This window comes from Pleurodeles waltl, chromosome 3_2, assembly GCF_031143425.1.
Source record: "Pleurodeles waltl isolate 20211129_DDA chromosome 3_2, aPleWal1.hap1.20221129, whole genome shotgun sequence".
In the NCBI taxonomy this organism is placed as follows: domain Eukaryota; kingdom Metazoa; phylum Chordata; class Amphibia; order Caudata; family Salamandridae; genus Pleurodeles; species Pleurodeles waltl.
The window spans coordinates 141,959,321-141,986,640 of record NC_090441.1 but is presented as its reverse complement, the minus strand read 5'-3'; the positions used below and the strand labels follow the sequence as shown (position 1 = coordinate 141,986,640).

General features: G+C 46.6%; 1 protein-coding gene across 1 annotated transcript in view; it reads left to right on the top strand.

Annotated features, from left to right (window-relative positions):
• Positions 1-14,611: 14,611 nt before the first annotated feature.
• The window catches only part of WSCD1 (WSC domain containing 1), a 218,842-nt gene continuing 206,133 nt past the window's right edge, over positions 14,612-27,320 (top strand). The window contains exon 1 of the mRNA XM_069227004.1: positions 14,612-14,839. The gene's annotated coding sequence lies outside the window, so the exon portion shown is untranslated. The remainder of the gene's footprint in view (positions 14,840-27,320) is intronic.

Sequence of the window (27,320 nt, the reverse complement as noted above, 5' to 3'; positions counted from 1 at the left end):
AATGATGAATTAACAATGTACTAATGCATGACTTTGTATTAGCATTAAGGGATGTATTAGGGTTTTGCTAAATTACTCATTAGGCCTTAGTTAGCGAGGGTCTGGGCCTAGCTGCCTGGTCTCATATTAACTGAGTTTTCTACTGTGCAATGTGCTGCTTTCCTGAAGGACATGAAGCTGTACTTTTCTAGAAGCTAGAGATGTGTGTGTAACCGTAGTAAATTCTTTCTCATGGGACCCGACTTGCTCAAGGAGACATTCTTGATAATGCAACAGTGTAATTCGTAACAGGTGCAAGGCCGCCTGAACTAGGAGAGGACAGTGGAACTACTGACTGGAGCGTAAAGTGTAACTTTTCTTACCTGACATTCCACCTGTTGAAGACGTCAGTCACAGGAGCCAATAGACTGCATGAGAATTGTGTTTTGTGGAAAATTCTAGTAAGGTGCGTGGAGAATTATTGGACAGAGATAATGATGCACCAAAAATTGATCCAATGAGAAATTAAGGACTAGTTCGACAGCTTTGATATAAAAGCCTGACCTGAGAAGAAATCAGCTATTATTGGGACACTCTTGCCGTTATTCTGGCACTTTGCCTTAAGCTATACTTTGCCATTATTCTTTGAGACTTTGCTGTTCTGATATCTTAACCATCCTCTATTGAATCCTTACCTGATACTGACTTCTCCTCCTTATGAGGGAAGAACCTTGTTCCTTATCTATGCCCTACTGAGACTTGCCTGTCCTATCTTTGCTGGTGGCGAATCAACTGATGTCCTGAGGACGAAGACTGACGCTGTTTGCTGGCTCATTCGGATGGGTAACTATCTGATGATAATTGAAATTGTCTGTTTGCCTTTACTTTCTAGGTACCAACTGCTCTTTTGATAGAGGCCATAGCTAGATCTTTTCCAAATTTGTGTTGCCAAATTGTTTTGCATGAAGCCCAACATGCTAATGTTAATTCAAAGTTAGTTAAGGAATGCACTAATATTGGATGCAAATAGACAAATGCCTGAATTCTTGCTTTATTGAATAATGTACTAATGATACTCTGTAAAGTTGATTCATATTAATGTTGTGCTTTATTCTAATGTTCATGGTCTATGCTTTGATAAAGTTTTGCTCTGATAGTCAAGTTATAGTGGTTTTGATGTGCTTGTTGTTGATGAAACTAATAAATATTATTCTAGATTGTAACTAATAGGGAATAAATATCCTAACACTTACTAGATTTGTGTGGATATTCATGGCTGAAAGGTCATGGTGCATCCGTTGTATTGATCTATATTAAATGTTATTGATTAGCTTGATTGATTAGTTATTGTCCATATTGATAGGGTTATTGACATACTGATTGTGATGCCAAAAGATATCTCGTTCTGGGAAGTCTCCAAACGTGGTCAAAAGGTTAATTGGCCTAGAGGTATCTCCTTGTAAGTTTACTTATCAAGGTTATGACGCGTTATCAACTGCCATTAGCCACTATTTTCTATGAAGCCAACAACCCCAATAGGAAGCCTTGGCAGAGTTGACAGGATTCAGGCTTGCTATTGCCTATGGGACCACCAACATCTAAATCTGGCCAAGGTGGCAGATGTGTTTTCAATCAGAAAACTGATGGCAGGACCATTACTGCCAAAATCTAAATCAGTCCCAAAGTCAAGGTGAGCAATTGTTACCATCTTTAACATTTGTTAGGGGGTTAGGGTGTTTTTGTACTGGCAGCCTTTAGGAAAAATACACGTCTTTTCCATCCTTTGAAGGGACTTTTCTAACCTTTGAAGGGACTCATGGTTCTGACTTTGAAGGAATACCATGGAATCATGCAAAATTTGTAAGTGACTCATCGGAATTCCACAGAGTAAACCTCTGTGAACTCCACCCACCACTGGTAAAAATACTTTAAGCCATTTAAGAGAAATTAAGCTTCAAAATGTATAGACATCTAGTGATGCGGTACACCTCAGGGAGTACAAAATCGACAAATGAAGCATTTTGATTGCAGGTATCATGGCACTGGGACCGGTACTACACAACCAAGCAACTCCTCTTCTGCACCTGCAAGTGGGTCAGAGCTGCACAATATCTAGTGCGTGTGAGGAGCAGACAGGGATTGAAGAGGTCAGACTGACTCACCACCCCTAGACAAGGCCATGGAGGTGGGCAACATGCCTTGCCTGGGTCTGTAGGTTGCAGCCTGTCTTTGGCCTACTATGTTGCAGTGGAGATGGGATCACCCGGGACTCCACCAAGCTATTGGCCATGGGGTTTCTTGGGACTGAAGTATGAAGCTCTGCTCACCGTGAAGTCCTATGTCTGCTCTGTCCCCAAATGGGAAAATATTTAAATTCATTTCCACCTTGTGCCAACCCACAGTGGATTGACTCCTGTGGGGAATTTTCAAAGGAATCGTAGGAGTGTCACCTGCTCCTGTTTATTTTCTTAAAGGCAGATCTTTGAGGCAACATATCTCTGGCCTCATATGGCCTATATCAATGTTCTTTCACCTGTTCTGCTCCTGGTTACCAGTCATGACTACCAGGTAAATTTTCTTCATGCCTTCTGACCTCAAATGGGCACTTTACATGGGGAGGTGGATTCTTACTGTTCCCTGTGTCAGATCTGTCCTTTGCTGTGGTGCCATTGGGGGGGCATTTTGCACAGCTGATCAACAACTAGCCAGCCAACCCCCCCACCCCCAGTCACATTCCCTAGGCCACAGAGACTCCTAGCACAGTGGGAGGGGGCAGTGGAGATGAGGGCGAGTTTACAAATATCCCAGGGGAATCATCAAGGATCCTCCCAGCCAGTCCTTTGCCCCAATCAGTCCTCAGGGGGGCATAATGGGGCCAGCACCACTAGACCCTGAGAGACTAATCCTAGTCAACTGGAGTCGAAGCCCTTAGTCCTTCCTTGCAAGCATCATGGGGCTTCTCCTTCCAGCGTGATATTCTTTCATCCTCATCACTCACAGGTCCAGGGTCTTCTCAACAGTCTCTACCTTGTGCAGATATTTTAAGTGGGGTGGAAGGTTTTAGGGTCCAGGTACTACTCACTAATCCTAGGGTGCCCCAGCATTCCTCCACCCCAAACCTCCTGCATGGCATTCTGGCACAGTCCAAAATGGTGACTTCAAGTAGTCTCTGTAAAGAGCTCCTCTGGCACCCTCAGCTCTGCCCCTTAATAACACAGCTGCCCACCAAAATGTCAAAGGTGAGCCTTTCTAGAGTTAACTCCAGAGGTCTAGGCTTTCTCCTTTGTTCCAGTGGGCCTGTGCTGTCCCAGGCCAGGTACAGTGTGACAAGCTAATTATCAAATACAGTTCTCATCCCACCTCTATCCTCTCCAGGGAACTAAGTCAAACACTGTAAATTGCCCTTTTGTGTGGGGTGGGCCTTTGATCCCTCTGCTCAAGAACAGAGTAATTAACTTGGGCCAGTAAGAGGAAAAAGGCCTGGAATCTGATTATGAGCTGAGCAGAGAAATATAACAAATGTTGAATTCTATAAGATGTGTATGTGGGTTATTGAATATTGCAAATTCAAACTCAGTGTTCATGTTCTATCCCAGTTTAATACCTTTCTGTACTTCGTAGGCTTGCATAGCATGAACCTTCACTTCAGGGAAGAATTTGTTGATTATGTATACCACAGTGAAGCATCACAGATTTACCAGTAAGCACTACAGAGCTATGTCATAAAGGACCAATCATATTAAAGGGCCTACACCAGGTCAATACCAATCCTTGGATACTCCTTTCTGTGACAGAAAACCAGTGCACAGACATCGGACTGCCACAATGGCAGTCGCCCACACACAGCGCACACATGAGTGCATATGGAAATGTCTACATATAACCAACCCAGAATATTTTTCTGTAGTTACACAGAAATTGCCTTTTCTCAAATGGACAGTCTGGAAGTTAACACACATGGTGAAATTGATATAAATTAACCATGAGTAAGAATCAGGCAGTGAGACTCATTCACAGCATAAGGTCAAAAAAACGGTAGTCAAAGGTAAAATATTCAGGGGAATTAAATGGCAGAAACCAATGTGCTACAGTTGGGGTGTAGCTGTACTGACCACTCACAAAAAGCTATTTTCACTGTAAAAGGCCTGCAGTGTTCCAATGAGAAAAAGTTAAGTTCAGACAAAATATTAATTCTGCTATCTTTGGTTCTGGACAAGCTACCGGAATGGTGCAATCACTATTTTTAATATTTATCAAAAATCCAATCCACTGGTTTCCAGTGGATTAGATTTGTAATAAATTTGGATTTTTTATAATTTGGATTTTTAATAAATATTTATGAAAAAGTAACTTTTAGAAACGTACAATTTGTCTGCCTGAACCTACAATAGGAAAATGTATATCAGTCTACTAGCAGCAAGAATTTGTTAGTGCTTCCCCTGAGTAAGCTATGGAAACTGCCACCAGAGATAAAACAATGGATTTGCCCTTTTGAAATAAAGAACTGCGTGTGAAATATGTAACTACTCTTAATACAGGAAAGGCAGCTGTGGAGAGCTAGGGAGCTTCATCAACTTGACGGTTAGGCATGCCCGTTCCTAGTTAGGTGTAAAGGGAAAAAGAAGCCTTTGTTCCCTGAGCAATCTGTAGCCAGTTTAGCAACAGCTCAGTGAGAGGGGGAACTTGTCTTAAAACCTTTGCATGAGTTAATGTGGTGACTGCAAGGGCAGGACTACGAAGCAAAAACAGCCTGGCAATTTTGTTGGACCAGCCCCCTGGGGATGTATGGTCTGTGAAAATGTGAAGCACTGCTGCTCTTGTTACGGGAGGCAGATATTACAGCATCTCTGCAAAACCACCCCCACTGTTGCAAAAAAACCTCCACTTTTCCAGCCTCCCAGGAAAACACCCAATGTCTGCTACCACAGGTCCGGCCATGGTGACTGTTCAGAAACCTCTAAGGGCAGAAAAGTGGTGACATTGGATTTTAACCAGAATATTGCAATGCTGGGTAGTTTGTAGTAATGCAAAAAGAGTGTGCTGCTGTAGGAGGGTGGCCTGGCTTATAGTGGGTACCTTGTGGTACTTACACCCTGTGCCAGGTCCAGTTATCCCTTATTAGTAGAATAGAGGTGTTTCTAGCAGCTTAGGCTTATAGAAGGTAGCTATGGCAAAGCAGCTTAGGCTGAACTAGGAGACATGCAAAGCTCCTACTATACCACTTATATAGCACAATATCATAGGAATGCACAATACTCAGAGTTACTAAAAATAAAGGTACTTTATTTTTATGACAATATGCCACAAGTATCTCAGTGAGTACCCTCAGTTAGAAGGTAAGTAATATACACAAGTTATATGTACACAAACCCAAAACAGGTAAGTAATAGTAAGAAAAGTAATGCAAACAGTGTAGAATTACAATAGGATGCAATAGGTGAACATAGGTCTAAGGGCAACACAAACCATATACTCCAAAAGTGGAATGCGAATCACGAATGGACCCCAGACCTATGGGAGCTTGTAGAGGGTCGCTGGGACTGTAAGAAAACAGTCAGGGTGTCCAAGATACCCCACCCCAAGACCCTGAAAAGTAGGAGTAAAGTACACCTTCTACCACAATAGAACACAATAGTCCTGATAGGGGGATTCTGCAAGAACCACAAACACCAGCAAAGCACTGAAGATGGATTCCTGTACCTGAGGACCTGCAAGGCAAGGGGACCAAGTCCAAGAGTCGCAATAGTGTCCAGGGGGGCAGGAGCCCAGGAAACCCTGGATTAAGGTGCAAGAAGGCTGCCTCCAGATGGAAGAAACCTAGGATTCTGCAACAACGAAGAGAGCCAGGAACTTTTCCTTTGGACAGAAGATGTCCCATGGCATGCTGGAGGTTGCAGAAGTGTTTTCACACAGAAATACCGCAAACAAGCCTTGCTAGGTGCAAGGGTTGCAGTAGAGGTTTTTGGGTGCTGCTGGGGACCAGGAAGGACCAGGATGCCACTCCTTGGAGGAGGAGACAGAGGGGGCGCTCAGCAACACAGAGAGCCCCCACAGAAGCAGGCAGCACCCACAGAAGTACCAGAGCAGGCACTTAGAAGATTTGTGAACCCGAGCTGACTCAGAGTCACAAAGGAGGGCCCCACAATGTCGGAGTCCAACTCAGAGGGTTGAGCACTACAGGGCGGAGTGCTGGGGACCCAGGCTAGGCTGTGCACAAAGGAATCCTTGGAGAAGTGCACAGATGCCAGAGCAGCTACAAATCACTCAGTACACAGGTTTGCAGTCTAGCGTGGGGAGGCAAGGACTTAACTCCACCAAACTTGGACTGAAGGATCACTGGACTGAGGGAGTCTCTTGGATAGAGTTCTTGTGTTCCAGGGACCACGCTCATCAGGATGAGAGGGGACCCAGAGGACCGGTGATGCAGTCTTTTGGTGCCTGCGTTAGCAGGGGGAAGATTCCGTCGACCCACGGGAGATTTCTTCTTGGCTTCCAGTGCAGGGTGAAGGCATACAGCCCCCAGAGCATGCACCACCAGGAAACAGTTGAGAAAGCCGGCAGGATGAGGCGCTACAATGTTGCTGGTAGTCGTTTTGCTACTTTGTTGCGGTTTTGCAGGCGTCCTGGAGCAGTCAGCGGTCGATCCTTGGCAGAAGTCGAAGACGGAATTGCAGAGGAACTCTGGTGAGCTCTTGCATTTGTTATCTGAAGAATACCCCAGAGGAGAGACCCTAAATAGCCAGAAAAGGAGGTTTGGCTACCAAAAAAGGAGGATTGGCTACCAAGAAAGGTAAGAGCCTATCAGAGGGGGTCTCTGCTGTCACCTGCTGGCACTCGCCACTCAGAGCAGTCCAGTGTGCCCCCAACAACTCTGTTTCTAAGATGGCAGAGGTCTGGGACACACTGGAGGAGCTCTGGGCACCTCCCCTGGGAGGTACTGGTCAGGGGAGTGGTCACTCTCCTTTCCTTTGTCCAGTTTCGCGCCAGAGCAGGGCTGGGGGATCCCTGAACCGGTGTAGACTGGCTTATGCAGAGATGGGCACCATCTGTGCCCATCAAAGCATTTCCAGAGACTGGGGGAGGCTACTCCTCCCCAGCCCTTCACAGCTATTTCCAAAGGGAGAGGGTGTAACACCCTCTCTCAGAGGAAATCCTTTATTCTGCCTTCCTAGGCCGGGGCTGCCCAGAACCCTGGGGGGCAGAATCCTGTCTGAGGGGTTGGCAGCAGCAGCTGCAGTGGAAACCCCGGAAAGGCAGTTTGGCAGTACTCGGGTTCTGTGCAGGAGACCTGGGGGATCATGGAATTGTCTCCCCAATACCAGAATGGTATTGGGATGACAATTCCATGATCTTAGACATGTTACATGGCCATGTTCGGAGTTACCATTGTGACGCTATACATAGGTAGTGACCTATGTATAGTGCACGCGTGTAATGGTGTCCCCGCACTCACAAAGTCCGGGGAAATTGCCCTGAACGATGTGGGGGTACCTTGGCTAGTGCCAGGGTGCCCACACACAAGTAACTTGGCACCCAACCTTCACCAAGTGAGGGTTAGACATATAGGTGACTTGTAAGTTACTTATGTGCAGTGAAAAATGGCTGTGAAATAACATGGACGTTATTTCATTAAGGCTGTAGTGGCAGGCCTGTGTAAAAATTGTCTGAGCTCCCTATGGGTGGACAAAAGAAATGCTGCAGCCCATAGGGATCTCCTGGAACCCCAATACCCTGGGTACCTAAGTACCATAAACAAGGGAATTATATGGGTGTACCAGTGTGCCAATGAGAATTTGTAAATTTAGTCACTAGCCTGCAGTGACAAATTTAGAAAGCAGAAAGAGCATAAACACTTAGGTTCTGGTTAGCAGAGCCTCAGTGATACAGTTAGGCACCACACAGGGAACACATACAGGGCACATACTATGAGCACTGGGGTCCTGCCTAGCAGGATCCAGTGACACGAGGGCTAAAACAACTTACATACAGTGAAAAATGGGGGTAACATGCCAGGCAAGATGGTGCTTTCCTACAGCTGCTCATTTGTGAAGGGTTGGCCCTGGGAACTTTTTCTCATTGGTTAGAGAATGTCCAAAATTCACCCCCACTCAATGTCTAGTGAATCCTACAAAAGTGGCACCCCATCCACAGTTCATGAGAACACATCTGGACTGGCAGAATTACAGAAGAGGACCTGTTATCTATGACTTGAGTGGAGATCTAAAGGGATGGACCGGGTCCCACTTCTAACGAGGACAGAGCCTTCTCTGTGGCTACAGGGACACAAAAATCAGCAGGAGACCTTTATCCTGGAGTGACAGTATAGGTCTTATATGACCTATCCCCAATCTACTGTAATGTCTCCAACATGCACCTGACATCTCTATGCCATTTACATTAAGCAGGCATCTATACAGCTCTTCTCAGTATGAGGAACCCATCTTCTTAGATTTTCTGATTGATTGAAAACACAAGATTCAAAAGCCTTTGAGATCACTCAGCCACGATCGTAAAGAAAGTTGCATCTTTCTTCAAGCTTCGAGTCATCAGTTGGTTCAAGGGGGAATCTTGGACTTGGAAAGCTGAAAGCCTCTTTTTTAAACCATTCCATACATTTCAAAGTTTTGTGTTGCTCAAAGGGTTCTGTAGACATGGCGCCATCGCCCACTTGGCTTAACAGGACCTCAAATGGCTCTTTCTAGACACATATACTTTGCAGTAGTGCGAGAGCTGTGCATTTTGCATCACCAAAAAGACACAAAAGAAGAGAACTATGAAACACCTGCAAGGAAGTAGGTTGTTTGGATTTGGACTGTCTGGACTACCTGGCCCTTCCCCTTGACACTATGGCCCTCATTACAAGTAGGTTGCTAGATTCTGCTATGTTTGGTAACTCGTGTTGCCACCCTGTAAGGAAATGCCTCCTTGGCATGGTTACCCCCTGACTTTTTGCCTTTGCTGATGCCAAGTTATGATTTGAAAGTGTGCTGAGGCCTGCTAACCAGGCCCCAGCACCAGTGTTCTTTCCCTAACCTGTACCTTTGTTTCCACAATTGGCACACCCTGGCATCCAGTTAAGTCCCTTGTAACTGGTACCTCTGGTACCAAGGGCCCTGATGCCAGGGAAGGTCTCTAAGGGCTGCAGCATGTCTTATGCCACCCTGGGGACCCCTCACTCAGCACAGACACACTGCTTGCCAGCTTGTGTGTGCTAGTGGGGATAAAACAACTAAGTCGACATGGCACTCCCCTCAGGGTGCCATGCCAACCTCACACTGCCTATAGGTATAGATAAGTCACCCCTCTAGCAGGCCTTACAGCCCTAAGGCAGGGTGCACTATACCATAGGTATAGGTATAGCAAAACCTTAGACATTGTAAGTGCAGGGTAGCCATAAGAGTATATGGTCTGGGAGTCTCTCATGCACGAACTCCACAGGACCATAATGGCTACACTGAAAACTGTGAAGTTTGGTATCAAACTTCTCAGCACAATAAATGCACACTGTTGCCAGTGTACATTTTACTGTAACATACACCCCAGAGGGCACCTTAGAGGTGCCCCCTGAAACCTTAACCGACTACCAGTGTAGGCTGACTAGTTTTAGCAGCCTGCCACACACCAGACATGTTGCTGGCCACATGGGGAGAGTGCCTTTGTCACTCTGTGGCTAGTAACAAAGCCTGTACTGGGTGGAGGTGCTTCTCACCTCCCCCTGCAGGAACTGTAACACCTGGCGGTGAGCCTCAAAGGCTCACCCCCTTTGTTACTGCACCCCAGGGCACTCCAGCTAGTGGAGTTGCCCATCCCCTCCGTCCACGGCCCCACTTTTGGCGGCAAGGCCAGAGGAAATAATGAGAAAAATAAGGAGGAGTCACTGGCCAGTCAGGACAGCCCCTAAGGTGTCCTGAGCTGAGGTGACTCTGACTTTTAGAAATCCTCCATCTTGCAGATGGAGGATTCCCCCAATAGGGATAGGGATGTGCCCCCCTCCCCTCAGGGAGGAGGCACAAAGAGGGTGTAGCCACCCTCAGGGCTAGTAGCCATTGGCTACTAACCCCCAGACCTAAACACACCCCTAAATCGAGTATTTAGGGGCTCCCAGAACACAGCAAGAGAGATTCTTGCAACCTAAGATGAAGAAGGACTGCTGAGCTGAAAAACCTGCAGAGAAGACAGAGACACCAAATGCTTTGGCCCCAGCTCTACCGGCCTGTCTCCCCACTTCTAAAGACACAGCTCCAGTGACGCGTTCCACAGGGTCCAGCAACCTCTGAAGCCTCAGAGGACTACCCTGCATCTAGAAGGACCAAGAACAGCGGTTCTCCACAAAGACTGCAACTTTGCAAAAAGAAGCAACTTTGAAACAACACACGTTTCCCGCCGGAAGAATGAGACTTGGCACTCTGCACCCGACGCCCCCGGCTCTACTTGTGGAGAACAAACACTACAGGGAGGACTCCCTGGCGACTACAAGCTCGTGAGTAGCCAGAGTTGACCCCCCTGAGCCCCCACAGCGACGCCTGCAGAGGGAATCCCGAGGCTCCCCCTGACCGCGACTGCCTGCTTCAAAGACCCGACGCCTGGTAAGGACACTGCACCCGCAGCCCCCAGGACCTGAAGGATCCGACCTCCAGTGCAGGAGCAACCCCCAGGTGGCCCTCTCACTTGCCCAGGTGGTGGCTAACCCGAGGAGCCCCCCCCTTGCCTGCCTGCATCGCTGAAGAGACCACTTGGTCTCCCATTGAATCCTATTGCAAACCCGACGCCTGTTTGCACACTGCACCCGGCCGCCCCAGTGCCGCTGAGGGTGTACTTTCTGTGCTGACTTGTGTCCCCCCGGTACCCTACAAAACCCCCCTGGTCTGCCCTCCGAAGACGCAGGTACTTACCTGCTGGCAGACTGGAACCGGGGCACCCCCCTTCTCCATTGAAGCCTATGCGTTTTGGGCACCACTTTGACCTCTGCACCTGACCGGCCCTGAGCTGCCAATTTTGAACCCTGTAGGTGGTTTACTTACCTGCAAAACTAACAAACACTTACCTTCCCCAGGAACTGTTGAAAATTGCACTGTGTCTAGTTTTAAAATAGCTTATTGCCATTTGTGTGAAAACTGTATATGCTATTTTGCTAATTCTAAGTTCCTAAAGTTCCTAAGTGAAATACCTTTCATTTAAAGTATTGTTTGTAAATCTTGAACCTGTGGTTCTTAAAATAAACTAAGAAAATATATTTTTCTATATAAAAACCTATTGGCCTGGAATTGTCTTTGAGTGTGTGCTCCCCATTTATTGCCTGTGTGTGTACAACAAATGCTTAACACTACCCTCTGATAAGCCTACTGCTCGACCACACTACCACAAAATAGAGCATTAGAATTATCTCTTTTTGCCACTATCTTACCTCTAAGGGGAACCCTTGGACTCTGTGCATGCTATATCTTACTTTGAAATAGTGCATACAGAGCCAACTTCCTACACACCCATATTGGAATTATGTGTTTTCTGTTAAGTAACACAGCCCAGGGATGCGTTTTGGCAGTTTAAATCCGTAAATATGTTTGTGGAGGTGCCTGGTAAATACCAGAAAATGCAGATTTTGGTGTGGTATGCATCAGAATCTGTTTCCTATTCCCCAAAACTAGTGATAGATGACAAGTATTGCACCTGATAAATACCAAACAGCTAGGTACATGTGAAAATGGCCAACCAGCCTGAAGATGTCCTGGCTGTGGGAGTGCTGAGAATCCCAAAGATTTTGGGCTGCCAGCTAATGTTGGGCTTGGCCCTTTCTCCTGGGTTATCCCAAAACCTTTTGCCTTCACCTTCCTGTTTTCTGAACCCATTTTTGTTGATCTTTAATGCTCTGAACACTTTACCACTGCTAACCAATGCAACAGTACTTGTGTTCTCCCCATAAAACATGGTAATATTAGCTATACCCAATTGGTACATTTGATTTACTTGTAACTCCCTAGTAAAGTGGTACTATAGGTACCCAAGGCCTGTAAATGAAATACTACTAGCGGACATGCAGCACTGATTATGCCACCTGCTTAAGTAGCTTGTCTCAGTCCTGCCACTGCAGACTGTATGTGCAGTTTTAAATTGCCATTTTGACTTGGCAAAATAAACTGTTTACCATGCCTAAACCTGCTGTTTTAATGCACATAAGGCACCCCTAGGGAAGGCCATAAACAGCCCACAATGCAGGGTGCAGTGTAATTAAAAAGTTGGACATTTATGTTTAACTTTTACGTTTCCTGGTAGTGAAAAACATTTACATTCAGTTTTTACTACTGCAAGTCCTAAATTTCCCATTGGATAGCGTGGGTTACCTTATTTCATTTAATAAGGGATAGCTTTCAAATGGGAGCAGGTTAGAAAGTCGAGTTTGGTGTCTATAGAATTGTAATTTAAAACCCTCTTTCCTTGCAAAGTCACAATTCTGAACATGTTTAGGTGTATCTGGCAGTTGGTCTTTTTGTATTGCTCTCAGGCAGTGAGACAAAGGCAAGATAGGTGTTGGCAGGATGGGATGTCTCTCACTTGATAGGGGGAGGTGTTGTCACCTACCACACTTGCACATCACAGAGGTTCTACCTTAGCACACTCACAAAATGTTTGACACTAATATTTTGTGACCCCAGGCAAGCTGTGGCCAGGACAGGGTGGAAGTGAATTCTAGACACTTCTGTAGGGCTAGAATGCTAGACGTTTCTCCCACTTCAACGTTGGCAACAAGTATAAATATTGGACCCTCAGACCCAACTTTTCACAACACCTCTGGGCCTGTGGATGGCTCAGAAGGACTGCTGTACGGCTCTTGCTGCAAGAAGGACTGCTAGTCTGATGCCCCGCTACCCTGTTGCACTGCTGGCTGAGTGAGAAGTCCTGGGCCTGCATCTTGAGACCGGGACCCCCAAAGTGATTCTAAGAGCTAGTTGACTGGCATCCGGATCAAAGCCTCAGGGACTGAAAAGGCCACAGACAACTTTAAATTCAGCACCTGAACTCTGCCTGGTATGTGTCATTTCCCCAAGTGGTGCCACCACAGTCCTTAACCCATGGAAGTGGGCCTGAAGGTGTTCAGCCAGCTCAGCTGTGGTCTTTTGGGCAGAACCAGTGCATCACAGCAGATCTCTATGTAGCCCCACATCAGAACTACTGCAGTGTGATGCATCCCCAGCGCAGAACCTCGAATGAGCCTCGCAACTCCTCAAAACTGCCGCCGTGCAGCACATCCTCGATACAAGACCTCGCATTGCAGCCTTGCAGCTCCCTAGAATTGATGATGTGTGATACATCCTCAACACAGGGCCTTTCATAGCAGCTTGCAGCTTATAGGAACTGCCACTGCGAGACGCATCCTCAGGGTGTGATCTTACAATGCTCCGCAACCAGGATTTGAGGTACCATGTTTAGCGAGCCTAACTTGGTTCCTGTAGCCAGTTCACACTGCACCGTGGTCCGTCTGAACTTATGACTTTGTCCCCAGTCAAGTGCAACCAGCTAACCACAGTTGCTTCTTTGTGCTTTTAAGCACTATTTCCATTTAAAGCTTAAAAAATACATATCTCCAGTTGTACTTATTGGATTTTTGTCGCTTTGGTGTCACATAATTTATTAAATTCTACTCTATTTTTCCCAAATTTGTGTGAGATTTTCTGTATGTTGTTTCTTCTTGTTGTATTATTGTTTGTGTGCTGCATAAACATTTACACATTGCCTCAAAGTCAAGCTTGACTGTTTTTGGGCCATGCTGCCTGAGGGATGAGCAAAGGTTAATTTGGGTTTTGCTTGTGTTTCACCCTAACAAGAACTGGAGTTGCTGTTCGAGCAGGTGTACCCGTAACACCCCCCCCTCCCCGCCCCCCCCTCACCACTCCCCCGCCACTCACCTCCCCCCGCAATTGCTAACCCACTTTCCCACAAATACCTACTTCACTGGACAACACGCTCACAAAAAACCTCTGTGAACGAATTCCTGCCAAGGGCACAAACAATGCAGAGCGAGGCACCCTCTCATCGCGTGCTTTCTGCTACCTCTTTGACTCTGGTGATCTGGTAATCTGGTGATTTCCCCTTACCTGGCGCCCTGGGCCGTATGGTGTACACAGGCTACCCTTTCTCTTGGGGTGGCGTGGAGTGACTTTAGAAGACCCTGTCGGGCCCTTGGACGTACACTTTCTCCTAGTGGCCTGAAAGCCCTCCTTCCCCTGTAAACGGAACTCTAAGCCCGCGGTACCTGGGATGGAAGAAACATGGGAAGAGGGGAAGAGTACAGCTTTGGAGGAAGAAGCTATGGGAAGAAGAGGAACCGCAAGGGGGAGAAGAAAAAAGGAGGAAAAATACGGGTCAGCAAAGTGAGTGAGTAGAGATGAGAAGTGGAAAACGTAATCTGTGAGGCAGAAACGGGAGAGAAAAGAGAAAACGGGCGGGAGATGGAAGAAAAAAAAAGAGTTAAAGGGATTGGATTGACAACAGGTGATCATGGATGGAGACATATAGAAGGCGTGAAGGGGGACGAGAGAGAGGAGGCGACGGCGAGCTGGAGGGGGGGGGGGGTTCGCGGAGAACACTGCGCATGCGTGCTTCTCATCTCCTCTAAGTGGCCGCTGCCTGCTTAGTTACTGATAGAAGCAGCTGGAGCTGCTGAAGTGAGAGCAGTAGAGCTGCGAGAGCCTGGGGGAGCAGCAGAGGAGTACGATCCTGGAACCTGAGCCCCCACTTTGTGCCCGCAGGGAGACGCACACCCTGAACACGGGCACGACCCCCTCACACGGAGCACAGACCCTGGTCAGCACCAGACCTCTGGATAGCGTGGATCGGTGGCGCGAGCTCTGTGACAGCTGCACAGGTGAGTTACACCTTTCCTGAAGAGTTTTGCACTTCGGCGCTTATCCAGCGCGTGGACGCTCGAGACAGCTCACAATCAGACTCTAGCTCCCACCATACAGCGTTGGCGCTACATTTAAAAGGAGAATAATTTGTCCGGATATTGGGTCGTGCTGCTTGCGGTCTGCTGATGAGGGGGTGGTGTATGTGGCTTACTTTTTAAATGCAAACGCACAGCATGTCTTTCATGAGGCCAACTTTGTGTGTACGTCGAGCCAGGCTACAGGGCTTTGGGGTGGAGGGAGGGCTGGGGCCGTGCACTCCTCGGTGGTGCCTAAAATCCAAGCAGGATGTTTTAAGGGTCGCCAAATAGGCCCGCGCCCCTCGCGTTTCGTGCAAGAGATTATCCCCCAGCGTGCTCGCTGTGCAGCTAGAGTGCTGCATCGGGCGGGCTTTCTCCACAGCATCAAACCGTCTCAGAGGCATGCCTTCTCCACAGTGACATAGCTCTTCACAGCACCACATGCATGCCTGCTGTGCAACACCAAAAAAGGGTCCTGAGCTGTTCTGCGTCACAGCGTGAGAGCTGTCCCCATGGCATGCAAGCTCAAGAGTACAGGGGCTGTCCAATTGGCTTGCCTGCAACATAGCACCACGCGAGACACTAAGCATGCCTGCTTCAGGGCACACGATCTGCTCACACACATGCGTTAATAACAACACGAGCGACGATCTGCTTCATAGCTAAAGAGGGCCTTCGTATATTTGGCTACGCCCGCTTCACAGTTTCAAAACCTTTTCCCTACCATTTCTGCTTCTGTCCTCAGGGCTTCTCCTGTGAGGAATATGCCTGCTTCCCAATTCCACACCTGCTCATTGGCGGTGCCTGCCTCACAGCTCCATAGCGATGCTTGCTTCACAGCACTATGAGCACTCCCCGGCTAAGTCTGTTTGGCAGCCTCAGTGCTACTCGTGAGGGATGCCTGCTACACGGCAGCTCCAGCCTCCGGAACGCCTGCTTTGTAGCACCAGAGCTTCCCATGTGAATAACTGCGTTTGGGAGCCAGGCTTGCCTTCCCCGCCCTCAGCGCGTGCCTTCTTCACGGGAACCAGGGCGGCCTCGCAGGCTCCGTCTTCACCCTGGGGCTGCTCGGAGGTCTGTCTGGTCCAAGAACACTTGCCACGACTTCTCTGTTTCTCCACATCAGGGCTGTTGCCCAGGTACCCCTTGCATCGCAGTACCAGAGAAGCCCTATAGATATACCTGCTTCACACCACCAGCACTGTTCCACGGGTACACCTTGCATCGCAATATCAGAGCGGCTCCTCGGGTATGCCTGCTTCACAACACCAGAGAAGCACCACAGACCTGCCTGCTCCACAGCTTCAGTGCTGCTGCCCAGATACCTCTTGCTTAGCAATACCAGAAAAGCACCATGCCTGCTTCCCGGCAGCAGGACTTTTGTCCAGGTATCCCTTGCGTCACAGTAACAGAGTTGCTCAACGAGCATGACTGCTCCACACCGACGGAGCTGCTACACAACATGCCTGCTTCAAGGCACCAGAGCTTCGTCCGTAGCCTGTCATCTTCGTGTTAACACCAGCTTACACACGTTCCTGCTTCACAACACTAGACCAGTACACGTTGACGCTTGCATGCATAGCACCAGACTTGCTTACACACATGCCTGCTTCACAGCGCTAGAGCGGCACACATTGATGCTTGCATGGAGAGCACCAGACGAGTTACACACATGCCTGCTTCACAGTGCTAGAGAGGAACACGTTGATGCTTACATGCATAGCACCACGCTTGTAAGATACATGCCTGCTTCGCAGCACTAGAGCGGCACACGTTGATGGTTGCTTGCACAGCACCGGATTTGCTTATGCATATGCCTACGCCACAGCACTAGAGTGGCACGCGTTGATGCTTGCTTGCATAGCACCGGATTTGCTTATGCACATGCCTACGCCACAGCACTAAGGCGGGAACACGTTGTTTGCATGCATGCATAGCACCGGCCTTGCTTCTGCACGGGCCTGCTCCCCAGCAGCTGATTTGCTCACAAGTGATTCTGGTCCATCACAGTACTGCTGATAGTTATTCCAGCTTCTTAGCACCAAATCCGTCCCGGGGGACATGTTCATTCCAGAGCTCTATGGCTGCCCACAGGCTTCTAGGACCACGTCTACTGCTTAGCTCTCCTGTGTTACACGAGACATGCCTGCTGGACAGCCCGGAGGTACTCCTTGGTTTGCGCGCTCCGCGCACCCGGGCTTCCCCAGCCCTGTACACAACAAAGCTGTGCACCAGCCACGCCTGGCGGTGCACGAGAGGCGCTTGGCTGCTTTTCGTGAACATACTAGCATTGAACTTGCGTTTTTCCGAGTTGCACTTTTGCTATTGCTTTGGCACAGGGCGCGAATTACCAGCCCGCCCTACCTTCATTATAGTGTGTTTTGTGATTGGACCATTCCATCTCATGTCACTGTTAGAAAAGGCAGTGGCGTAACGAAACTGGAGCCCAGTTTAGGGCATTGCGGGGGGCTCTGTTACGCCCCTGAGACAAGGAGGGGTTGTTTTCCTTCCTATAAGAGAGCGAAACAGGCTTTGGAGTTTATTGACAAACAATATCCAGCTCGAGTGACAGTTTCCGTAGAATCAGCATGGACAAGCTTCGAAGAGCTGTGATGGGCGCTCACACTGGGCGACACCTGTGTAGAGTCCAGCTGGACTCATTCTAGTCTTTCTGACAGCCAAGTCATTTGTTTAGCGCCTATGCCCCCAAGGCACTTCGGCGGTTTAAAAGTTAGTTTAAAAGTGTCTACACGCGAAGCACTTTTATTTGTAAATATCGTTCGTTTTGTTATGCAGCATCTGCTGGTGGACGAAGAGGTCTTGGTGGTGCGGGTGTAGGGGGTGAGGACGAAGACCACACCGTCCTGTAATCACACCAGTGGCTCCCCACGATCACTAGAATGCATCCTCTTCAAAGTCCTGTACCACACCCAGAAATAAATCTACGTGGAACCCCAAATACTGTAGCATCATAACCTAGAGCTACGCCAATCCGCGCTTCTTGTCGCCGTCCAATGCACCTGGGCTTGCCGCCTGGTCTTCAAGGAAAATGCAACCCCAACTCCAGCGTCTAATAATATTCTACGTAACAGCGTATGGGATTCATGTAGCGCTCACTTTGGAATGAGGGTTTTCTAGGCGCTTAGGCCTCTGTGTATGGGCCGTGGGCTGTATACACGCCGTGCAGCCCTAGCTACGACGCAGTGGGGCGCAGAGTAATACAAGACGAAGGGATGAGATAAAGTGAATGAAAACAAGACTTGTTCATTGAGGAGAGGGCTCTCCTTGTTGGCCTCCATGTTGGGTAAACATTGGAAGTGGCTACATCTGCCCAAATCTCACCGCGCTATGATCCTCCCCACACAAATCTCCCAGCCTCAATTTACATCCTGCAAACCTATTATTATAGAAAGCATGAGTTTCAGCCCCCCCGCGCCCCGAAAAACTAGAAGATACATTCTTCAAAAGTAGTCTTCAGTATTCAGTTCAGTATATAATTAAACTCCAAGAAGTAAATATAGGAAACAGATTAAGCCTCGGCTAATTTACCCTTTCGCCTTCGGTCCAATAATAATTGACGACACCTGTTGGATGTTTGCAGCGGGCCATTATTTACCTGTGCTTTTATATTTGGCGCCAAAATATGAACTATCGAGATTTTTGAGGCTGCAGTTGTTACCGGTAATACTGAATGTTGACCAATGGCACGGATCAGTGCAAGCACTGACGTCAGCGTTGAATTGTCAGGTGCACATCCTGTCTTTGCAATGTTGCCGAAGTTTGGACAGCCTCCTAGCCTGGCCTCCTTTCTCGCCCAACACCTGTGACTGCTCCATCAGTGTTCCAAATAATTCTCAGTATGGCCAAACGTCTCCGTATGCGGACGATGACACCTCTTCTGTACTCGGCATCCTTTTTAAAAACCATTGTTTTTCATGTGCCCTGGTGCATTTGTTTTATCTGAATAGTACGAAGAATGGAACTCCCAGAATGCACTAATTTGTGAAATGAAGAGGTAGGATAGGGCCATGTGGTCTGCTGCGCACATCATGCATGCTCCGGTCTTGTGTGTCTATTTCCTACGTGCCCACGGAGGTGGATGCCCGGTGTTCATCTTAACCTCTGGAATTTCGCGTTTTCCCTTACAGATTAATAGAGCATATTTTGAAACTGTGGAATCCTGGAGCACCAGCAGGAATTTGTTCAAATGTTGTTGTCCAGAAAAGGAGGGAAGCATCTGAAGTATGTGACTGGCAAAAAAGGCCATTGGCTCGAAAACCAAAGTGGGTCCTTATTTACACACTGGGTTTCAAGACTGTTCGAAAGTACCCGGGCCGCACAATTATGGGAAAACGTGTGCCGAGTGGTGCAATTTTAAGTGCATTGGGCCGGTCACGTTATGAAAAACTGATTATGACTGTAAACAAACTTCCCCCAAGCCTGCTTGCCTACATCGAGGTTTCCCTAGAGGTGCAGCATCAACCCCAGCAAGTGCTCTGCTCATCTGCCCCCACTTTCAGTGGAAATGCGCTAATCAAGAATCAGTAGGAGACTGGCCACAGTGGCCCTAAAAGTCAGCCTACGCTGGCCTTTGGCCCATCGATACGCTATTCCAAGCCCCTTACTGGTTCACTCTGTGCAGGCAGCACCTGGTGGGGGAGGGGAAGGAGGGGAAGAGTGTGATGCGTGAGATCAGAAAGCCAGTTTATCTCATGCTTTATGAATGCCCTGCAGGAGGCGAGAGAGCAGCTAGTGATAGCCATGCATAAGTCATGAAACAGTAGAGAGGACACGTGACGCCTTAAAGTGAAAGCACCACTCAAAGCCCTCTCCGCAGGAGGCAACGCAGCCACGCGCACCAGCGAGAACTGAGCGCTGGGGTATCGCAAGAAGACGCACGCGCCCCTCTGTGCCCGCATTTCAACTTCTGACACCTCTCCAGGGGCATAGCTAACATTGGTAGAGTAGGTGCAGTGAAACCAGGGACCAGAGCCCGGAAGGTAGGTGTGGTACTTCAGAATTATGAAATCCACGAAGAGAGGTTGCCAGGTTTTGAGAAGCAAAAACCGGGACAGGTCAGGCATAAAAAAAGGTAGGCCTAAAAAGCCCTTAGCCGTACTTTTATATCTGGCCTGTCCCGTTTTTTTTTTTTTTTGCGGAGTCTTGTAAATGTGTGTGTGTTATAGGTCTTTCAAATGTGTGCATATATATATACACACAAATTTACAAGTACATATATGCACACACACATCCACGCACCTTAACAAGAACATGTTAATTCAACTTTAACAATGGCAGGACGTGCGCTCCCTGCCCACTTCTCCACACTCTGGCTTCCTCCTAGGAGAAGGCTCCTCCTGTGCTGCCAGGCAGAAACAGACACATTACTTAAATAATTTCAGACTTCAGCAGTGCTTGTTTAAAGGAATACATATCATTCATTTCTGCTTCGCAGGATGACCGGGCCTTTATCTACAAAATCGGGGCATTTATTTACAATTAACAAAAGCGTCCGGGACGGGACAGTCCCTGAAAACCAGCGTCTGGTACATCGGAACAATTCCTGAAAACCGGGCTGCCGGGAAAACCGGGACGCCTGGTCACCCTACCGGAAGGGCCCATTGAACCATTGTAACTGCTGTGTCTGACCACCCCAAAGGCAGCGAAAGGGGACAATAAAGCAGCCAATCTTATTGCTTCGCACCAGGGCCCATGGCATCCTCGCTACTATGCCCCTCGTGCATCAAAGCACAAACAGTGCAGGCGTGAAAACAGACTTCTCGTGGCTGGAAGGAAAGCTAAATATGTGGGGGAGCAATTTATAGCGCAAGTGGTCGTTCTAGCGCCGATCCTGCAAACCGAATTATATGCATTTAAAGATACAAAGATAATGTCCACTGGTGCGCGCGCGCACACATATACAGCTGTATAGTGGTAATATATGTGTTTTTTTTTACCGATGGTTTAGTGTCTCGAGAGGGCATAACTAGGGAAAGTTAAAGGTTCGAGAACTTTATAACCGCCCAGCCCCCACCTCCCAACTAGAATGTTAATAAACTGAATGTTGTTCTTGACCCATCTCCAAGTATTGTTTATGTGGTCCTCGGGACTCTCATACTACCGTCACTTTACAGTGTGATACTGTGCAGTTTCTCGATGCATGCGCCTGTTGGTGCATGCTTCACCGCGTGCCGCAAGGCGCTTTATAGTGGGTGTGTAACACGCGGCTATCGCAGCAGACGACAAGGGGGCGGGATATTAATAAACTACACATCTAGCAAAAACACACGTGAAGATCCGGTTGTGACCTGGTCTGCTTCAATGGTTCTACCGTTTACATTTACTTTATGTCTAATATACATGTGGTGTATCGTATGTAGCAAATAATGACAGAGTGTGGCACAAGATCAAAGGCACAGATACAGTCAGCGCGTGGTTGGAGAGGTAACTGGTTTCCAGAAGCCGAAGTGAACGGCTGCTTCCTTGTGATGTAGTGTTCTTTAATGTGATGTGCTCTCCACTCTTTCCTTATTGGAGCAGCTTTGGGGGATCTCGAAAGATACAGGGATGTTCCAGATCCTTAGTGCAGTGATGGAAAAGGTCTGTTGCCTTGTTTTCCGCCCGATGGTGTCTTGGCGCTGTGTGTGCGGAGCGATACCAATGTTAGCAATGGATGCAAAGTTATGAATACAAAACCTTTACAGTGTTGACAATTTGTTTGGGTGTTCGGCGGACCACTTTTGGGCATTGCACCTTGGGACTGTACTCATAGAAGTTCAGAGAGTATTGATAGCATCCTAAGTGCTATCTTTCAGTAAGTGGGTAAGGGTGAACGCAGGGCACAGCATGCCACACACACAAGTTTAACACTGTTTAGTAACGGATGGTGTCTATGATCATTTTTGTGATTTTGGATGTTGGCTACGTCAGCAGAGTCTGCAGCGAATCAGAACCCCTGTTCTTGGTCAGAGATTGCGTCATCAGTCATATATTGTGTTGTTAGGCAGGATTTGTGCTGTCAGATAAACTATGTGTCATTGGTCAGAGACTGCTGAAAACAGTTGCTGATTAACAATTCATCAGTCAGCATATGTATCTGCCAGAGGTTGTGTTGGCAAGAGGTTGTAGTGTTTATCACAGAATACTCTTCAATCATCGGGTTCTAGATACAGAGACATTTAGGAAAATATAAGTAGTTTTCGTATAGTACTCTTTAACGTACACTTACATGCCTCTAAACAACTAAAATGTGGATACAATTAGAATATTCAGCTAATACTTATAAAAAATTGGTACAAATGGAAAGGAGTGTGCCCTCTTTGTACCTTCACTCATCTGAAGATGGACGTTTCTGGGCAGATTCACACAGACATGCAAGAGTTTGTAAGCGAGTACCCCTTTAGTATTATCTCCCATACTCCTAAATGCTTTTGTTGATCAACCACAGTTGTTTAACCAATTGACGCATTTTGCAGTTTTGCCAGAGCTGGTTGGAATCGGTCAGAATTGTCCTAGTTTATGTAGCTGGTCAAAGAATGTACCGAATTTGTGGCTTCAGGCAGACTTTGTATCATCACAGTTTATATTGTCGAGCAGAGGTGGTTTTGGACATCTGAGTCTCTGCTGTTGGCCTGGGTTAATAAAGACTAATACGGCAGCTGCTTTCAACTTGTCTGACATTGTTTTAAAGAATCGATGTCAGAGCCCTGTGAACAAGAAAATGTCAGAGGACAAGGCATGTGGCACTTTTCATAAAACAATGTCTCAAATATGCCTGTTGTTGGAGTTTTTCATTTTTTATATTCCTTGAAATTTTCAATGGTCAATGTGCTGAAATGAAATAATTCATACCCCTTTTTTCTGGCCTAAAAGTTGTATTTAAAGAGATTTTGTAGATGGGATCGTCGTATTTTATTAGTGTCAGTGCATGCTGTCTGTCACGTTCACAGACTTTTAAAGTTTCCCAGGCCCATCCAGACCTGTATAGACCTGGTATATAATCGGGTAAAGAGCACCTCAAGCAAATGTGGACTGGGCGAGCTGCTCACACTTGTCCGGGGAAACCTGGGAGCTCCCTGTTTAATCTAATTTAAGTCGAAGACGTGGGGCGAAATCGTTACATTTCCTGAGAAACCACACCCATTTCAGTCACTCTGCTATGAAAACTCTTTGGTTTACACTCTGCAAGGCTGAATACCGGTAATCCCCGAGGACCCAGGACGGGATGCGATCTAGTGCTTCTATTAGAAATTGAAGAAGTAGGAGACAAGATTCAATTCTCCTAGCAGTTTTTAAGTGCGCCTGTAGAGGGCGTGAGAGAGAAAGAAAGAAGGGCAAGACAGGAACTTAACCAGTCCTGAGCGCAATTCCCATTTCTACCTCACTGGAATTTTTACTGATTTTCCATGTGGGCAAGTCCATAATTTATCTCTTAAACTGATCAAGCTCTGATGTTTTTCAGGTGGAGATTGCTTCTCAGGAGGGCTGCTATAGCACATTATTTTACCGAAGTGTTTTTCTAATTTATTTATTTTTCCTTGTAGTTCTGCTTTCTCAGAATATGGATCAAAGTTCCTGCTTCCTCTCCCCGTCAGAAACTGATACAACCGAGTCCCTCATAAAAAACGTAATCCTGCTGAAGGAAAAGGCCAGATGTATGAAGAAACCACTTTGCGATTCTCTAATAGCAATTTTTAAGAAATCGCTATTTCTGATTCGCAAAAAGGTATGTATCATATTTGCGATTCGCTAATAGTGATTTCTTAAAAATCGCGAATGCTATTACCGAATCGCAAATTGCGATACCGGCCCCATTTGCACCTATGGGCCTGTTGGCCCATATTTGCGAATATTTTTCATTTCCGAAATTGCAAATTCCTAACTGGAATTCGCAAATTTGGGAAATGCAAACCCCAGGGTGCTGGGGGCCTAAGGCCCCCTCTTCTGCACCCCAATAAGTTTTTTATGGACATATGAGGCGCACACATGCCAAAGGGGCATGTGTGTGTTACATGTCAATTTTAAAAATGCATTTTTTAAATTTGCACATGGTTACCACCAAGTTCAACTTGGTGGTAATAGCGATTCCTTAATGCCCAATTCGCATTAAGGAATTGCTTGTTACATGTGGTTTCCTTATTTGCGATTTCTTATTTAGAGAATGACAATTTGCGATTCTCTAAACAGGCTCGCAAATTTATAGAATTGCTATTTTAGCGATTCCTTAAATTTGCGTTGCGAATGCCTTTCATAAATACTGAAAGGCATTTTTGCATTCGCAAACGGGCATTCGCAAAAAGGCTTGATACATCTGGCCCCAGAATCCTTAGATTCGACAGCGGTGGTGAGTTTAAGTACTTGTCCCATCCATGGCTGCCCCACCCCCATTCACTCCATGGAAACTGCTATCATTTTAATTGTTCAATTCAGCAAGGAATTCGGGTTTAAGTAGTAAGTAGTGTTTCGAAAATGAAATGCTTAGGTTACCCCCAAGTCAGGCCTACACAAATGGTCTTTTAAACCAGTCTTTATCACTGTAAAGCTGCCAACCTCGTCAGCATTTCGTGATTGGTTTCTGTTTCCAGAGAAACATGCAAGTGAGCATAACGTCAAGGTGATGCATCTGATACCTGTGCCACTGGCTCTTGTGGCTTCAGACACACTTACAGTTGACTTATTCAGTGTTAGAGTAAGATCTAAAAATGCTAATATGTGTTGATTTGGCATCTAACACTGCTGCTTTTCAGCCCCTTCTCCATGCTTGTGGGTGGTGAAAAGCTACCCTGCATTCCATATCGGACTTTTTTCTTTTTATGGGATTTGTACAGTCCATGTACACATCACGAACTTATAAACAATAAATATGACAATCAGCATTTTCTAATTCATAGCCACGCGTAAAGGATAAAATAAAACAGACATTTAGGGAGAACAAAAGAGAAAGGGATTTTCCACGATGTACAACTAAAAAAAACAGAAAAGAAAATCCTTTTTAAGACGTTCGATCCCCAGGGACTTCCCTGGACTCTGTATGTAGTGTGAGCAGAAACGCACACTTCACAATTTGTCTCTCTCCCTAAGGAGTGACACACAGGACGTGCACTGCTAATACTCAGCAGTAATGTGTGAGCTCCCTTTAAGGTATGTAGGGTCAGGGACCAGTGTGTAGGAGTGGCCTTGCTCTTGGAAAAATACCTCTGATCCCATAATATGGATAAGATGTGGTATATGAGACTTCTACAATCATAAGGCAAGATTACTGGGGCTTGGGTGACATCACAGTATTGGTGAGACTCAACTTCCTGTAGTGGTGGCGTTCCTGGTGGCATCCCACCAAGCACGGAAAGCCAGACTGGCGCTTCAAGGGGTCATTTGGGACAAGTTGTAGTGTCTCCATTGTAATGGAAACCTCTTAGACTGAGAGAGCAGATGGGCCACGAGATGGCCCACATGGCTTTTCTTAGGTAGCTTCCGTCCCAGTTCTGAGGGATGATTGATTAATCTCATTTTCACCGTCATCCGGATAAAATCTAAAAGGATGTACCTTTCAGAACTTTGAATCCAACTGACAAATCTAATTCTGATTTTAGATCTGGGAGGGCCGACTCAAACTCCATAAACCTGCTGAGAGGCATATTTGTACCAGCACCATTGCAGATATCCTAATATAGTGAACATTTAATTTCAAAAGCAGTTGGAAATGGAAACACAAACATTTCGGCTCAATATTTGACACCTGAGGGATGCATGAAGCATTTCTGGCAAAGGGCAAACATTCATACTCTTCAATCTTTATACTTAAATATACTTTTAACCTAAGGGAGCATGAGGGGTAAGACTATGGGCCTGATTACAACTTTGGAGGAGGTGTTAATCCGTCCCAAAAGTGACGGTAAAGTGACGGATTTACCACCAGCTGTATTACGAGTCCATTATATCCTATGGAACTCGTAATACGGCTGGCGGTATATCCGTCACATTTGGGACGGATTAACACCTCCTCCAAAGTTGTAATCAGGCCCTATATATCTACAGATATCTCATATGGTGGTGATTAATTATGTCTGAAAGTTCCCAGTGTTAGCCTAGTTACCTAAAGGCCCATGTAAGCAAGGGTCACATTGAAAATAAATAGAAGTTAGCAGACCATATACTTTCCAAGACTTTGCCTGCAGGCCTCAGACTACAGCAAAGGGTGGTGCATCATCCTAGGTGAGAATTCTTACAGAAACCATTCCAAAAGTGTACAACGTTTATAAGAGCTTTTATTGTGACGTGTTGGCATCAAGCACTCAGCATCATCATGCTTTTTGTACTAGAAGCATCATCTACTCACAAGTGCTGGCACCCACCCTGAGAGTCTTTGAAAGTCAGAGTGTGTCCCAGAAGGATGATGCTGGGAGTGTGAGCTACTGCACACCCATGACGCAAACACCTCCCATATTGTAATACTGGATTTACTCAGCAGGCAGGCGTGGTATGAATAATCAGAAAGTTCATCTACTCAGCAAGAACTGTATGAGTGACTGGATAAAGATCCCCCATCCAGCAAGCGCTACTTGAATGATGGAGGAAGGTTCACTGATTAGGCAAGCGCTTTAATAGTCCCACCTCTTTTTCTTGTCTCCAACTACACAGTGGACGATGTAACTGTATATCTCACAGCCAGTCTTTCCCTTCACATTTGCAGAACTCATTAGCTTACTTTCTTATTTCCACTGCATTATGGTCATTGTAACTAGTCATGGGATAAATATTTCTGCATATTTTGCCTTAATAAATCACAAATGTATATGCTGTTTTGAGATCAGTGGCGTAGTGTAGCAGTGCCAGTTTGTAAGCAGATAACTATTCATGTCGCATAATGTCTCAGTACCTTCCCAAATATCTTCTGTGCTTCTTGAAAATGATAGTCACTAAGGGCCAGATGTATCATTATTTCCAATGGCGATTACCTAATTGCGATTTTTTGCGAATCGCAATTAAGTAATCTCTATTGGAATGTATGAAATTCCAGGAGTTTCATACTGTGATTCGCAAGGGCTCGCAAATGGACCTATCTCATTAATATTCATGAGGTAGGTCGCAATTTGCGACCCATTGCAAATGGCTACAATCACAGGGATAGTGGCCTGCTGGCGGCAGCAGACCACCATGTCTGTGAATGCTTTTCAATAAAGCAATCTTTTTTTATTTTTTTTAAATGCAGCCCATTTTCCTTAAAGGAAAACGGGATGCGTTTAAAAAAGAAAAATCAAAAGTTTTCTTTTCATTTTTTAAGAGTAGGCAGTGGTCCATCTGCTCTTAAAAAATGTTTTGCTTCCATTTACAAAGGGGAAGGGGTTCCTTGCGGACCCCTTGCCCTTTGTGAATGGGTTACCACCAATTTGAAATTGGTGGTAACTGTGAAAGTTTTGAGACC